The sequence below is a fragment of the Oncorhynchus nerka genome, linkage group LG19 (genome assembly GCF_034236695.1).
Source record: "Oncorhynchus nerka isolate Pitt River linkage group LG19, Oner_Uvic_2.0, whole genome shotgun sequence".
In the NCBI taxonomy this organism is placed as follows: Eukaryota; Metazoa; Chordata; class Actinopteri; order Salmoniformes; family Salmonidae; genus Oncorhynchus; species Oncorhynchus nerka.
In genome coordinates, this window is record NC_088414.1 from 9,191,145 (window position 1) to 9,197,144 (window position 6,000).

The 6,000-nt window shown below is 45.0% G+C and overlaps 1 pseudogene; it reads left to right on the top strand.

Annotated features, from left to right (window-relative positions):
* The window catches only part of LOC115123411 (synaptic vesicle glycoprotein 2C-like), a 72,500-nt pseudogene that overhangs the window by 65,027 nt on the left and 1,473 nt on the right, over nucleotides 1-6,000 (top strand).

A 6,000-nucleotide genomic window follows, 5' to 3' on the forward strand; every position in this document is an offset into this window, starting at 1 on the left:
GAATGAATTGGTCCCTATTTCCATCTCTCTCATTTACTCTGTTTAGATCTGGTTAACGTTCATGAAGTGTTTCAACTACCCGGTCAGAGACAACACCATCAAACTGGCCATCGTGTGGTTCACATTGTCTTTTGGGTAAGATTGTCCTCTGTTCATTGGATGAGGAAGTGGAAGTCTTGCTCCTCTCTCAGCAGTACTTATCCCAGTCTGTCACAGCTGAGTCTGTGTGTTCACAATGAAGTGTCTGACTCTGAGGTCTAGCCGGTGTCTCGCTGATATCCCTGTGATAAATGCTAACACGCTAACAGGGAAAGGTGATCGCCCATCTATACTGAACAAAAATATAAATGCAACATGCAGCAATTTCCAAGATTTTACTGAGTTACAGTTCATAGAAGTAAATCAGTCAATTTAAATAAACGTATTAGGCCCTAATCTATGGATTTCACATGACTGGGCAGGGGCACAGCCGTGGGTGGGTCTGGGAGGGCATAGGCCCACCCACTGGGGAGCCAGGCCCAGCCAATCGGAATGAGTTTTTCCCCACAAAAGACAGAAGTACTCCTCAGCACCTCCCCCCTCCTTGTAACGGCGTTCGTCTGTTGAAAGAGAGTCGGACCAAAATGCAGCGTGGTGGTTACTCATGTTCTTTAATGAAATAGAACGATACATGAAATAACTAAATAAATATACAAAACAACAAACGGAACGTGAAAACCTATACAGCCTGTCTGGTGCTAACTAACACAAAGACAGGAACAATCACCCACAAACACACAGTGAAACCCAGGCTACCTAAATATGGTTCCCAATCAGAGACAACGAGAATCACCTGACTCTGATTGAGAACCGCCTCAGGCAGCCAAGCCTATGCTATACACCCCTACTCAGCCACAATCCCAATGCCTACTAAAACCCCAATACGACAACACAATAAACCCATGTCACACCCTGGCCTGAACAAATAATATAGAAAACACAAAATACTAAGACAATCCCGCAAGTGAAGAAGCCAGATGTGGTCATGGGCTGGCGTGGTTACACGTGGTGTGCGGTTGGAAGCCGGTTGGATAAACTGCCAAATTCTCTAAAACAGCTCTGTTGGACATTCCTGCAGCCAGCATGCCAATTGCACGCTCCCTCAAAACTTGAGACATCTGTGGCATCTGTGTTGTGGGACAGAACTGCACATTTTAGAGGGGCCTTTTATTGTCCCCAGCACAAGGTGCCCCTATGTAATGATCGTGCTGTTTAATCAGCTTCTTGATATGCTACAACTGTCAGGTTATCTTGGCAAATGAGAAATGCTCACTAACTGGGATGTAAACTAATTTGTGCACAAATTCTGACTGAAATAAGCTTTTTGTGCATATGGAAAATGTCTGGGATCTTTTATTTCAGCTCATGAAACATGCGACCAACACTTTACATGTTGCATTTATATTTTTGTTCAGTATAGCTAAAGGAACCACTTAGCATCAATAATACATTGCACTACTTTTCAAATGAACAACGTTGAAACAAAACAAGCTACGATGATGTCATTTCCTGTGTGCAGGTACTACGGCCTATCAGTGTGGTTCCCTGATGTCATCCATCACCTTCAGTCTGATGAGTACGCCTCCAGAGTGAAGACTCACAACAACGAACTTATAGAAGACTTCACCTTTAACTTCACCCTGGAGAACCAGATACACACCAACGGAGTGTTCGTCAACGACAGGTACTGTGTCAGCACGCACACACACACACACACACACGCACACACGCACGCACGCACACACACACACACACACACACACACACACACACACACACACACACATGCACACACGCACGCACGCACACACACACACACATACACACACACACACATCAACGGAGTCTTCATCAATGCCAGGCATTGCCAGGCATTCAACAGGCTCTCTCAGAACCCCCAGTTTCTCCAATGATAATATATTTAAAGTAGCCTCAGTAAAGGCTACTTAAAGTATCTCCTTCCATGTCTGCAGTGTGATCCATCATCCCCGTAAGCATCACACCGTTCCTTTATCTACACCGCCTCCAGGAAATTACAAAAAACATCATCTCTCTCCCTCGCCTCCTCCTAACCATTCCTTCTCTGTCTCTCTCTTTCTCCCTCCCTCTCTCTTTCTCTCCCTCTCGCTCCCTCTTCTCCTCTCACTCCTTCTTTGCCTCTTCCTCTCTCTCTCTCCCCCTCTCTCTCTCTTCCTCTCTCTCTCTCTCTATGGCAAGGTTATCATTGCCTCTTTCAGAGGCCAGAGGAGACACCTCAATGTATATTTGGATTATGCTTCTCCTCTGTATCTTATCTTGGAACACAACATGACACAACACACGTATATTAGATTAGATGAGAGGCAGTATCGTAGTACAGTAGCTGTGGGGGTGGATAAGAGACAGGCATGCTGGGATATATCCGACACACAATATCACAGGGCCGTGTTGACGTACTACACCGCTTACATTAGAAACCATGGTTACCTCAGAACGGAAAAACAATCGATTAGAGCTGTAATACGTGAGAGATTAACTTTGTTCATCTCAACACCGCACGTGTGTGTGTGTGTGTGCACTTTTTTTTGTGCATCAACAATACTGGCCAGTGGACCTGCGTTGCGTCTCTGTTTTGTAAAGTCTTTAATCAGTCCAGTCCAGCCCAGTCCAGTTCAACACGTCTCCTTATCTCGCGGATAGAAAGGGCTGAGTCAGCGTATAGGCCAGGCTTGGCTCCTAGTTAGTGGTCTCACACCGCTGGCTGCTGGAGAGGATATCATAAATCATTTATTTGCCTGATTACAACCTCAGCTCCTTGGCTTTGTGTGTGTAGACCATAAATAAGTGTTTGTTTGTTTTTGCATTCTTCTATTTTCTTCTTGTTTTTCTTCTCTCCTCCTCTCCTTCTGTCCTAATCTCATATCCGGCTCGCTAGGTTCATCAGCATGAAGTTGAAGTCCGTCACCTTCATAGACTCCACGTTTCAGAACTGTTACTTTGACGACGTGTCAACAGTAGGCTCATTATTCAAGAACTGCAGCTTCGTAGAAGCCTTCTTTTATAACACAGGTGAGAGTCGACACACACACTCGGTTATTTACTTGAAATGTAACTCACGTCTCTTCCTCACAGCAACCATGTTATAGATGAGGTGTCCCCCTGCCTAGCTTCTCATAAAGCCTATTTTGCTTCGCACATAACTCTCTTCCTCACCTCTCTCTATATTTCTCTGCTCTCTCTCTCTACCCCTATCTCTATTCTCTCTTTCGTTCTGCTCTCACTCTCTCTGTCTCTGCTCTCTCGCTCTCTCTGCTCTCTCTTTCTGCCCCTCTCTCTCTCTCTCTCTCTCTCTCTCTCTCTCTCTCTCTCTCTCTCTCTCTCTCTCTCTCTCTCAGACACCTCTTCCTCTGTATTGTGCCAGAGGCAGGTTGTAGAGGAGAGTGAAGAGTGGGTTCAGGCAGTTATAGCTTTTCCTTTGAATTTCCCCTGCTGAGATTGCCTCTTTGCTTCCTGTTCATTGTGCTTGACAAAGAAACTGAGCCGTGTGCACCACCTACAATGGCATTGCAATGATCGTTACACACACATAGGCTCCTGCGGCATTAAGTTCAATTCCATTTGATAGACAGAGGGTCACCAAATGAAACATTCTGGCCTAAAGTTCTTGCTGTCTTATAATGCTGTTTATGACATACAGTACCAGTCAAACATTTGGACACAGCTACTCATTCAAGGTTTTTTCTTTCTTTATACTATTTTCTACATTGTAGAATAATAGTGAAGACGTCAACACTATGAAATGACACACATGGAATCATGTAGTAACCAAAAAAAAAAAGAGTTCAACAAATCAAAATATATTTTATATTTGAGATTCTTCAAAGTAGCCACCCTTTGCCTTGATGACAGCTTTGCACGCTCTTGGCATTCTCTCAACCACAGCTTCACCTGTTATTCCATAGTTTTGATGTATTCACTATTATTCTACAGAGTAGAAAATTGTAAAAAAAAATAAAGAAAAACCCTTGAATGAGTGGGTGTGTCCAAACTTCTGACTGGTACTGTATGTTATATCATCGTTATGACTGTTGCGTAGCTCTTATGAAGTAAGGTTCAGGTAGAGTGCAATTTAATTCTAAGAGAACCTGACTAACGGTTGAACCAGACGACACCTCCAGGACACCAAGTGTTTCTCAGGGAGTAGTGAATTTGGGGGACTGTAAACAGTCACGGTGCAGTTCAGCTGACACAGGTTTAGAAACGGTTCCCCCTCAGCCTTTAAGAAACAGCTGAACATGAAAACTATTTGGGCGTGTCAGCTTGGCGCAAAAGCCACATGGGAAATGTAGTCTTACTGCCTCTAGCAGTGACACTCCTCCTGGGAGCAGAGACCAAAGAGAGAGGAATGGGGGAGGGAGGGTGTGGTAATGGAGGGAGAGGGGAGAGAGAAAAAGGGAGTGAGAGATGAAGAGAGAGAGGTAAAGAGAGAGAGAGATGAAGAGAGAGAGGTAAAGAGAGAGAGGTAAAGGGAGTGAGAGATGAAGAGAGAGAGGTAAAGAGAGAGAGGTAAAGAGAGAGAGAGATGAAGAGAGAGAGGTAAAGAGAGAGAGGTAAAGAGAGAGAGGTAAAGGGAGTGAGAGATGAAGAGAGAGAGGTAAAGAGAGAGAGGTAAAGGGAGTGAGAGATGAAGAGAGAGAGGTAAAGAGAGAGAGGTAAAGGGAGTGAGAGATGAAGAGAGAGAGGTAAAGAGAGAGAGGTAAAGGGAGTGAGAGATGAAGAGAGAGAGGTAAAGAGAGAGAGGTAAAGGGAGTGAGAGATGAAGAGAGAGCGGTAAAGCGAGGGCAGAGTGTTTGCTGCCTTTGTCTCTTTATGTGTATTAATAGTTTTTTCGATCCGAGGGGAGTTACGTAGTTATCCCTAAAAGACCTGGGATGTTTTTGCTGATGGACCATTTTTTTGACCCCCCTCCCACCCCCTGTTCACCCTTCCCTTCATCAAGAGAAGTTATTGAGGCAAAGAGGCAGGGTGATACCATTTGTGAATGATAGGGGGCAAACATGAGTTAATAAAAGAGTTATAGGCCGGCCTACTGACTTTCCTTATGAAAAGGGGATACCTAGTCAGTTGTACAACTGGATGCATTCAACTGAAATGTGTCTTCCGCATTTGACTCAACCCGTTTGAATCAGTGAGGTGCGGGGGGGCTGCCTTAATCAACATCCACAGCATCCAGGGGACAGTGGGTTAACTGCCTTGATCAGGGGCAGAACGTCAGACTTTTACCTTGTCAGCTCGGGGATTCGATCCAGCAACCATTCAGTTACTGGCCCAACGCTCCTACCCGCCAGGCTACCTGCCGCGGGTTCAACCACAGCAACGAAATCCACCTGCCAGACAAAAAGCACAGAAAGGAGTCAAATTAGTACTCTTCATTCTCTGTTCGTCTCCATGTCTTTCTCTCCAGATATTGACGATTCTAAGCTGGTTGGGTCGAGGGTAATCAACAGTTCATTTCATCACAACAAAACGGGCTGTCAGATGACTTTCGACGACGACTACAGCGCCTACTGGGTCTACTTTGTCAACTTCCTGGGGACGCTCGCCGTGTTGCCCGGCAACATAGTCTCCGCCCTCCTCATGGACAAGATAGGGCGCCTGAGCATGCTGGGTAGGACTGTTTCAATTGTACACGTTTTTGAAATTCTACTTCATACAGAGTATGTCTTTGGAATTCAGACAGAGTTTCAATGACTACCAAAAAGAGTGTGTATTTGTAATGTGTTATCAAATGACATCTCGTGTTTTTGTGATCTTGTGTGTAATAGCATGTTTTGTCCTTCAGGGGGCTCCATGGTGCTGTCAGGCATCAGTTGTTTCTTCCTGTGGTTTGGTACCAGTGAGTCTATGATGATCTTCATGCTGTGTCTCTATAACGGCCTCAGTATATCAGCCTGGAACTCCCTGGATGTAGTCACTGCTGAG